The sequence below is a fragment of the Astatotilapia calliptera genome, chromosome 17, assembly GCF_964374335.1.
Source record: "Astatotilapia calliptera chromosome 17, fAstCal68.1, whole genome shotgun sequence".
NCBI classification, from domain to species: domain Eukaryota; kingdom Metazoa; phylum Chordata; class Actinopteri; order Cichliformes; family Cichlidae; genus Astatotilapia; species Astatotilapia calliptera.
The window spans coordinates 12,318,881-12,329,973 of NC_137438.1; positions in this window are offsets into that span (position 1 = coordinate 12,318,881).

Below are 11,093 nucleotides of genomic sequence, written 5' to 3' on the forward strand. Positions count from 1 at the left end.
AACATCTTTAAATGTGTGTATTGAAAAACGTAACCCCGTAAAACCCGGACCATGAAATAGATGCCTGAAAATTCTAATCTTAACCTAACCCCCTCACAATTAAATAAATATATACATATACATATAAGATCTAATTTGTTGTCATGTGTAATCACACTGATGATGTAGAGAACTCATAAAAGCTCATGTAGCAAATGTAATATACTTAGCGTTACAGCGGTGAGCAACCCAATGAGAACTCAGTACAGGTAATGATATACACTGGCTGTATCCCAATTCAGGGTCTGCAGCCTTAAATGCCGCATGTTAAGGCCGATTACGTCACCGTGACGCGACGAAGGCTGTCCCAATTCGAAGGCTGCTCGAAATGCGGCCCTCAAATGCGTCCTTCATTTCCCTGAATTTTAAGGACGTGGTGGTGTAGACTTCGTGGCCCAACATATCCCAGAATGCATAGCGTGGCGGTGGGTGTGGATAATTTTGCCGAAAAAAACGGCGGATGAGGGGCGCCCGAAGAGTAAACTTTAAGTAAGTACTGAATATTATGTCACTTATTTATGTGCAAATGTTTAATAACGAAGAACATTAAAACATTACTGTTGGCCACATGTCGGCAAAGTTATGTGACATTAGTGATGTTTGTACTAACTTGGTTTTAAAGCCTTTACTTTAAAATATACACCGTTCAATAGCTGAGCTTAATCCTACAGAGAATGATCAAAGCTCATGTAGAAAGAAAGAAACAAATGAACAAAATATGTTCTCCTTCATTTCTGTCAAACAAAGCTGTTTCCAGCTGTTAGTATCATGGTTGCTAGGCAACCTGGGCAGCGCAACGGAGGCTAGACCGTCCCATTTCACAAGCCTCGCACTTCCGGCCTTAGCGGTCTTTGAGTACGCGGCCCTTGAGGACCGTTGAGGCTGCGTACTTTAAGGCTGCAGACCCTGAATTGGGATACAGCCACTGATTAGGTATAATATTATGACCACTGACAGGTGAAGTGAATTCCCTGATTATCTCTTCATCATGGCACCTGCTAGTGGGTGGGATATATTAGGGAGCAAGTGAACATTTTGTCCTGAAAGTTGACGTGCATGGGCAAGCATAAGGATTGAGTTTGACAAACTGTGATGGCTAGACCCCACAACACTTGTGGGGTGTTCTTGGTCTGCAGTTTTCAGCATCTAAAAGCAGTCCAAGGAAGGAACAATGGTGAACCAGAGACAAGGTCAAGAGCGACCAAGGCTCACTGATGCACGTGGGGAGCGAAAGCTGGTCGGTGTGGTCCCATCCATCAGATGAGCTACTGTAACTCACTTAGCTGCATTAGTTGCAGCCTGTAGGTTTCTTATCTGGGGAACTTTCAGGTCAGTACTGCAGGCGCAATGTTTTCACTTCCCTGTTTGCACCTGGTGCAGTTTTATGTCAGGAGAATAAATAATCTGCCGGTAGGTAGACTGTGACTGTGACAGCTGGCTGCCGGCGGAGCTCCTGGGCACGTCACTGCAACCCCCCCTGGCTTATGCTCCGCGGCTGCTGAGTGATCCCTCATCTGGGACTCTCCTCAGCTCTTTCTGGGATAGTTCTGAGGGCCTCCGGATGTCTGGAGTCTTGATCTCCTCCATACCTGCTTCATGCCCTGGTGGACGGGGCTGTGGCTCCCCACACCCTCTAACAGATCATTACATGAAGGAACCTTTTAAAAACAAGTGCGTTCATGCTCACAGGTGTACACACGGGTGCTCACACACACAAATTACACCCTCTTTGGCTCCTACCATAAAGCACACTGTGCGCTGTCGATCTTACGTGCTGCACAATAATATTTAACATTTAGTATTTACTGTTATATTCCCATATATCATTGTGATGTTGTTTATTCTATTGCTCTAGTCTTCTTCTGCTTGTTTTCTTTTTTCTTTCTCAACAGGTGATCCAGGAAAAGAAAGAGAAAAAAAAAGGACACAAAGACAAAGGTGATGAAGCAGATTTTCATTGTCTTTTCTCTCTATCTCTTTTCTCCTTTTTCTTTCCCTGCTACAGTGCCAGACAGGACACAAAAAAAGAAAAAGGTAGACTGTGACTTTAAAATCTGTTTCTTTCCTTTCTTTTGTTGTTTCTCTTAAATATTGAAATAGTGAGTATGTTTAACATAGAATAGAAGGGAGATGATTAGGCACCTCAGATGAATATGTGTAAGCTTGATGTATCAGTCTTTGTGAGCACTTTTTAAAGTGTTGGCTCTCAAACTGAGCAAGCTGAGCAGGTTGTTTTGACCAGCTCATTCATCTCGACCCGATGGGACAGACTAATCTGTCTTGCTCACAGATAATATATAATCAAGATTAACTGATAAGCAAGCTGAGGTTTGTTCAAAGTCTGGAGGATAACCTTCTGATAAATGCATCCTTGAAAATGAGGATCATTTCCTTCTTTCCTTCTCTTTGTTCCAGCGACTTTTTTCGCATGACCTCATAGCCAAAGCTGCAGCCATGCATTATTTTTCCCTTTGATCTGATACCTTGCAGCAGCTTTAATTCTTGTCTCCAAAAGTTCTAAGAGCGTACCTTTCAGATTTGCAGCCAACATGTGGAGGCATTTAAACAACGGAGGGCTGCCAGCAGTTCCCTTTTAAGGTAGAATGATTTCCAAACAGTGAGAGCAGTCCTTTTAAAATTGGACGCACTCAGGGAGGAGATTGTTAGCGTTGTTTGTGCTTTTGGTGGATGGTATTTTCCCGGCGCCCCAATAATCTTCTGATTGCTTTTTTTTTTTTTTTTTTTTTTTTACAAGTTTTGCAGTGCATTTTCAAGGAAAATAACTACTACAGCCTAAAACCACCGATTTCTACAAGTTATTTACAGAAAACTTTGAGGAACATGACACTTCTTCATTTGCACGTTGTATTTGTGAATGTGTCTGAATAGCATAGGCCTTTAATATGCATCTGCGGACACTGCAAGGCTTAAAATAGAGATTTGCACCCAAGCATTAAAATGATGTTCTGTCAAGAGAAAGCCAATTCGCCGACTACATGCTCATAAGTGAATGAAGCGCTTTTAGCCATTCTATGTCAGCTGCAGGTTAGAAAATGTGCTTATAATAATACTGTAAAATGTAGGGCTTTTTGTAAAATGTAAATGAAAGCCGACTATAATAACTCGAAGCTTATTTCATTTTAAATATAATCATCAAAAGAAGAAGATTTTGACCATGTTTACCCATGTGCTATGTTGCCTCTTCTTTTAAAAACACTCAAAAACAAGGATTTGATAACTGAACATTCCAGTTGCTGTAGTTTAGAAATGGAACTGTTTTGTCTGCTCAACGTTCAGGAAGCTCTTTGTCATATTTTGGTTTCTCAGTCAGCCAAAAGTTTTTCACTTTCAGGTTGGAACTGCAGATAGGCTGGTTTAGCACCTGGACCCTTTTTTTTTTTTTTAACAGCGCAATGACGTGCAGAATCTGGGTGGACATTTTGTTCCTGAATTAAACAAGGCCTTCCCTGAAAACGATGTCATCTGGATTGCAACACAGTATGTGGCTCCATTCCCAAACCTGTGTTTGTAACTCAGTATCAACAGCGCCGTCACAGATGTGCAAGTTACCCATGCTATGTAGTCGTTTAACGTCAAAGTTGCTGGTCTTTGAATCGTGTGACGCTAACATGCCAGATGGTCCCGTTCTTCTTTGGCCCAAGGGATGTGCTGTCCCCGATTTCCAAAAAAGAATTTCAGCTTTTGATAGGTGCGATTGTGCCGTGTCTGGTGTTTGTTTATAAATGTTTTCTGTTGCGCACAAGAGTTTTCGCTTGCTTTTTTGGGGTTTCACTGTCAGTGGATTTCAGAGGTCTTCCTGAGCTCATGAGCTGACATCTGCTACAGATTTTCAATGCAGTGCTGTCTGAGGGCCTGAAGCCATCCAAAAATATTGTTCAGCCTTGTGTCTGGAATACATGCAACTTGTGGGGATAGGTTAATTGGATAATCATTTCTGTATAGCTGTATATCTCAGATTCTGTAAAGTTATTTATTTCATATTCTGTATAGTTTTTCATATTTATATGCTGTTCATAGCCTGTACATAGCTTGTACTCACTACAGCCTGTACATACTTATAGTTATAGAATATTCACAACATACTTCATACCGTGTACATTATAACATACCATAATAGACCCATTTCTGTAATATACTCACATATCTATATTATTGCTAATATATATTGTAATATATCTATATCACTAAAGCACTGGATGGATGCAAACTGCATTTCGTTGCCCTGTACCTGTGCGTGTGCAATGACAATGAAGTTGAATTCTATTCTATTCTATTCTAATCCAAATTGCCATTAGGTGTGAATGTGCGAGTGAATGTGAGTGCGAATGGTTGTCTGTCCATGTGTGTTGGCCCTGCGACAGACTGGCGACCTGTCCAGGGTGTACCCCGCCTCTCGCCCTATGACAGCTGGGATAGGCTCCAGCGCCCCCCGCAACCCTGAAAAAGGATAAGCGGAAGCGAATGGAGGGATGGCAAAACTCCCTTTGTAGTTTAACAATGAAAAAATCTGTTTCATCTGTTTATGCACACCAGTTGGCTGAGTGCCAAAGCACCTTTATATTTTCACCTTTCTTATGTTATTTTAGTAATTCAAGCACATCTTAAATGTGATTTTTGTCTTTCACTTTTAGTTCTCTTTTACACAAGTGCTCAACTGTTTTTGTCTCCATGATGCTGAATGGGTACCATATAACACCCCGGCAGCTCACAGGAGTGCTGAGCGACTAAAACCAAGCTTCACAAATCAGACCGAACAGTTCAGCAGCTTTTTATATAACGTATATTTTGTTTCTCCTTCACGGTTTGGCTTTCCAAATAATGGTGTGGGGTCAGGTAAAATGGCTCTGTTTGGTTTCTGTCAGCATGGAACTGATAATGAATTTTGCCATGCTATCTCCTGCTGCTAACCAGACAGCAGGATATGATCAGCGCACCAGAGGCCAGGCTTACACAGCAGCAAGGTGATGATGGCTCTGTGTGTTCCTGGCACACGTAGAGCTTCACACAGACGTGTGTGCTTCTGGAAAATGCACAGAGGATCCTAATTTGAATTACACACATAAAGACAACAGTAGAGTAAACATTAAGTCTAGGTACTAAATTCGATGGCAAGATTTGCAAATATACATTATTTTATCTACTAAATGTTGCTCAGTTTTCAATTTATTTTGCATATAAAACTTTCTTAATATATTGATATTGAGAAGAAAGGGGAGGGGGGGGGGGGGGATCTACAGTGTACCTTTGGCTCTTAAGCCTTACCAGTTAGTGCCAGATAGGGATGTAGCAAAGACAGGTCAAATGACCAAAAATGAATTTATACTTACGGTGTGGTGCACAAATTTGTTTGAATGTAGGGCAAAGGATCAGGCAGATGTCCCTTCCTTACTCCCCATGCTGCTGCCATCCTTGTCCGTTGTCTTATTACTTCCTGGATCGATTATTGCAACTCTTATTTGGTCTCCCCAATAAGTTCCTCCATAAACTTCAACTTCTTCAGAATCCTGCAGCTCGGGTCATAACTCGTACTCCCTTAAGAGACCCTATTACCTCAATTCTTCTACAGCTTCAGTGGTTGCCTATAGAAGCCAGGATAAACTTTAAAATCTTAGTTCTCACTTTTAAGTGTATTCATAACCTTGCCCCTCCTTATCTCTGTGATCTGCTTCATATCACCACAGTTTCCCGCTCTCTCAGATCTTCATCTGCCACTCATCTTGTTGTTCCTTCTTCTCACCTTACCAGTATGGGACACAGAGCTTTCAGTCGCTCTGCTCCTCGGCTCTGGAACTCACTTCCTTCAGCCTTAAGAAATATAGAGTCCCTTCCCTTATTTAAGTCACAACTCAAAACTAGGGATGGGTACCGGTGTCCGGTGCCATGATGGCACCGGTTCTGACATAAACGGTAGTAACCAGACCGAAAAGCAGCGCACATTTCGGTGCTTTATTTCGATGCTTTTTTTTCCTGAGCTGTGATACACTTTAGATTCTAGCCAATCATTTTATGTTTCCGAGGATAGTAGGCGGGGCCAGGTATGTACGTTCTTTTAGAGCAGAGCTACAGATTAAAAATGCCCAAGGCAAAGCGGTCAAAAGTCTGGCTGTACTTCAAAATATGCAAACTCAGCAGCCTGCAACAAGTGCTTTAAGCTGATACTGTGATACTGTCAAAGGAGGTAACACCTCAAATCCGATGAAACACCTGGCGACGCATAGCGTTTTTTTAAAAGCCGAGAAATGCACCGTATTTGATAGCTTGCTGCAAGACCTCACACCGAGCACATCTACTGCGCGTGGGTTGCCTGTTATCGGTCCTGGAGTTAGCAACATCCCCCAAAACCCCGAAGAGGAGAGTCCTGGCCCCTAGCCCTGCCAGTGTAGCAGAAATGATGACGGATGATGATGCAGCAGCAGCCGTTCTTCTCTGCGTGAGTAGCTTAATGTTGTTCGTGTGTAATTTACGTTGAGTAGGCTAACCGCGCTATTACATTAATGCAGGTAAGGTGAACTAGCAAACATCATCATAGCTACATGCGGCTGTCTTCTTGTTTGATGGCAGATACTCCCTTCACCCTGGCCAAAAAGGCTAAAATGACCAAAGAAAAAGTGGAAAACAGTTAAACATGAGAGGGTTTTGGACAAAGTTTGTGTTTTTTCCATTGTTTAAGCACTGCTTCCAGCCAAGAGTGATACCATAAATCCCCTATAGCTGCAGAAAAGGCTAACATTGTTATGTTTTTACAAAAAAACAGCTGAACATGAGAGGTTTTTGGACCAGTTTTGTGTTCTCCATTCTTTAAGCACCGGCACCGTTTCAAAAGTACCGGTTTGGCACCGGTATTGGATAAAACCTAAACGATACCGATCCCTACTCAAAACCTACTTGTTTAAACTGGCTTACTCGCTTTAATACAGATGTTTTTTGTTGTTTTGTGGTTGTATTTTGCTGTTTTTTGTATTTTAATTTATTAGAATCGATTTTAATATACTGTTTTATTTATGTCTTTTTCTCTTTGTAAGGTGACCTTGGGTTTTAGTAAGGCACCCTCAAATAAAATGTATATTATAATAATAATATGCTTGAACCAATCTTAGTCCTAGAATGTCACTGTTAATCAAAAAATTCAAGTTTGTTTGGAAGAAAATATCTTCCAAATATAAAGTTCAGGCAAAATAACTGCTTTTTGTGAAGTCTGGACTAAGATGAGACTTTTGAATCCAGCAGTGGGTTGGTAGTTCTTGGCCAAGTGAAATCTCACAACACAACACCTCTGAGACTGCTCTGAGGTGAAACACAGCAAAACGAGAAATCCTTGAGCTCAGAAGATTAAAAAAAACAGGTCAGCTTGAGTGTTATGTTTTTCTGACAAAAACACCTAATTTGACATTTGAAGTTAAGTCTGTGGGGGCTGTTTGATGGGTTCATGGTGCTTATGTGCTTTCAAAATAGTGTTAATCTTCACTTTTCATGGACGCTTTCTGCAGCATTTTCCTAGCAAAACATTGCAGCTGATTGTTTGCTCAAAACAAGTGAAGTGAATAATATTAGTTGCACAGTGAGTTATTTTAGGTAACAGCTTGGTATGTAGACAACAGTCAGGTTTTTTTTAATGGTGTGTTTAATGCATGAGGGTGTGTTTCCCCATCACATTAATGGCTCCAAAGGTCAAGAGCAGCCTAGGCAGCTAGATATAGATCCTCATAAAGCACATCAGGTGGCAGGGAATAGCCTTGGTAAAATGTCTTAATCTCAGTAAATTATCCCACACAGGCTTCTCCTCAACCCCAATGATCTAGTCACCCCTTTGAGGAAGGACGACCTAGCCCTTCATAAGCTGTCGACTTTGTTCTCATCAGTTCTGTAGAGGACAGTTGGTGAAGGATAATTGCATATCTCATGTGGTAAAGAAATGCATCTGTCATTTGGAGAGACATTAAATCTGATGGGTAAATCTAATGCAGTAACGGAGTACAGCTAGCCGTCCTATGATATCATCATTTCATTTTAATTTGGGTTGTTTACTGTGCTCTACAATTCGATTAAAAATATCAGTGCTTGCAAATGTATTACTTTCCACATTCGGGCCTACAAAATTTACATGAATTGTTCGTAGAATCATGCCTCAGTTTTTAAAGGATGTGTAAATAACCCAATATGAACTTAATGAAATTCTTTCACTTCAGTTTTTTGTGAATCAGGGGAAAGTGTGACTGACACATCCACTGTGAAAACACAGAGGATGCATATCTCTTCAAAACAACGTGCTCCCAGTGGAAATATTGCCTAATACCGCATAACATAGATGTGAGACTGATTTAATTAATTTTGATGATCGAGTAAGACAAAAGAAATCCCAATTCAGCTTGTGTAAACATGCTGAACATTAAGCCTTATAATGACAATACAAGAAAAATAAGGGGATGAACAAAGATGTTGGGACAGATTGTGAGGCAACCTTGAATATCTGTGCAAAAATGCTCTCCTTTTAAATGTAGAAGTTCTTTAAAAAAATCTTTTTTGGTTTGGATTGTTTTGAAACAATTTTGAAGCAAAGTATTTACTTCATCCTTCTGTGAATTTGAATATATAAATATTCTGAAAACAAAAGAAGCAAAACCAAAGGACTAAAGGAGCAAAGTCAGCCAATCAGAAACCAAACGCTTTGATGTATTCCTAAGGTTCAACAAGTCTTCCAATTAAACTAGTGGTTTGCATGGTATGGTGACCCCTGGTGGCTCGCAGAGCCATTGAAGGGGCGGGCATGAACTACCAGGAAAAAGCTGACTTAAATAAGTGGAAGAAAATGGTTGTAGGATAAGGGAAATGGACAAGGATCTATAACTAGAATAAAAACATGACAGCAACCTCCTTGCAACTGTGAAAAAAATAGACCAGTTGGCAAGTGGTTGCTGGAAGGTGATGGTTGTTGCTTGGTGGGACAGGTTGCAAGGAGTTTGCTGTTCAAAAAGCCACTTTGTGATTGCTTTGGTCTCTAGCAGTTTCAAAGACCAAAAAAGTCTATTCCAGGAGTTACAAAGACTGGCAAAAAAAAAGTTGCCCGTACTCATGCTGCCCTGACATCATGCCAGCTCATTTTGGGATGGCATAGCCACCGATCAGTGTTCTTACACCCATTTGCCTGAAATTAGGGTGCCCTCCGTTTGCGAAGTGAACCTGCTGCTTGCGGCACAGGGAAGATAGGGCAGGCCGGCGGAGGATTCTCTGGCTGGAGCAGCATCTAAAAACCAACTTGCAAAACAAAATAAAAACAAACCAACAAACAAGAAAACACCAGACATTATAATACAGAGTTATAATCTGCACTGATGTTTTTTCAAAATTCTATACACAAAAAGTGAGCACAAGAGCCCTCAGTGCACCTGCTTGCTGCTGTGTCAAAGTAAACTTTATTGTCATCTCCACTATATACAGTCCAGTATATAGAGAGACGAGACGACGAGGCTCCAGTTACAGCAGTGCAAGTAAACAAACAATAAATATAAGAAGAGTAAGAAAATAAATATACACTTTAGGACCAGGGATAAAGGGATCAATAACAATTTAAAATTTATAATTTAAAGTTTGATGATTTAAAGTCTCTCACACAACCTCTCGAAAGGGGAGGGGGGCACATTTCATTCATAATGTTGTGAATCCAAGCCCATTTTGTATTCATGATTTGTTCCTGGGTTGTGCGAAATCCCAGAAATAAACCCTAGAAAAAGCGAATCTGTGAGCTAAGGTGTAGGTCTGTTAGGTTATGTTGTGGTGATCGTCGAGTTGGGGGATGATTGTTCATACTGGACTGCAAAATTAAAACCAATGGAAGATGGACAAGAAGCATTCAAAGCCATCAGGTGCAAAAGATACAGGTAAGCAGATGTGTGATTGGATAATGGCCTGTCATCCTGAAACAATCAGAATCAGAATACTTTATTAATCCCTAAGGAAATTATGTGGGTTACAGTTGCTCCAAGAAGTAAATGTAAAAAATAGTAACAGTAAAAGACTAAACTCCAAACAATACATTATGTTACAGATGTTACACATTTAAGAAATAGCACTAATATATACAGATCGCTCAGTTCTAAATATCAAGGATCAACAGAGATGATTATAAATAAATATCAAGAAAATTTATAAGAATATTACAGAGTAGAGAAGAGCGTGTGTAAAAAGGGTGTAACTATTGCAGTGTTTACAGTGTGTTAGATGGAGGAGTTGTACAGGGAGATGGCCACGGGCAGGAATGATTTCCTGTGTCGTTCAGTGGTGCTTTTTGGTAATCTCAGTCTCTCACTGAACGTGCTCCTGTGACCAGCCAGTATGTCATGGAGTGGATGGGAGGTATTATCCATGATTGTCCCTTATCTTGGACAACATCTGCCTCTCAGACACCACCCTAACAGAGGCCAGCTCCATCCCCACAACATTACTGGCCTTGTGGATCAGTTTATTTAGTCTGTTGGCATCTGTGACCCTCAACCTGCTGCCCCAGCATGTAAGAGCATGGAGGATAGCACTGGCCACAACAGAGATACAACAAGATAACATTAATTAGTAGGGATAGTGAAAACTTTACATTTTTTAGTCACTTGGCTATGATAGGAAACAGTAGACACTGATGTAGCTTACTAAATCTTTTCGACTGTCTTCGGCACAATATTAATTAGTCATTGTCAGTTGTTGATTTGTCCTGTTCTCATTGTATGACGAATTATGATGGCTGTTTGTAAGCCGTCTGCATACTATGCATACTCTCTTTATATATGTGTGTGTGTGTGTGTGTGTGTGTGTGTGTGTGTGTGTGTGTGTGTGTGTGTGTGTGTGTGTGTGTGTGTGTGTTTATCTGGCTAAATTCAGTATGGTTCAAACTAGAGATGGCATGATACCACTTTTTAATGTCCGATACCGATTCCGATATCATAAATTTTGGATATAAATATCTTGCTGCATTTTGTATAAGTTCATACTCAAGTTTTAAAAAACAAGAGACTGAAGCTATTCTGTTATACCTGTATGCAAAAAAT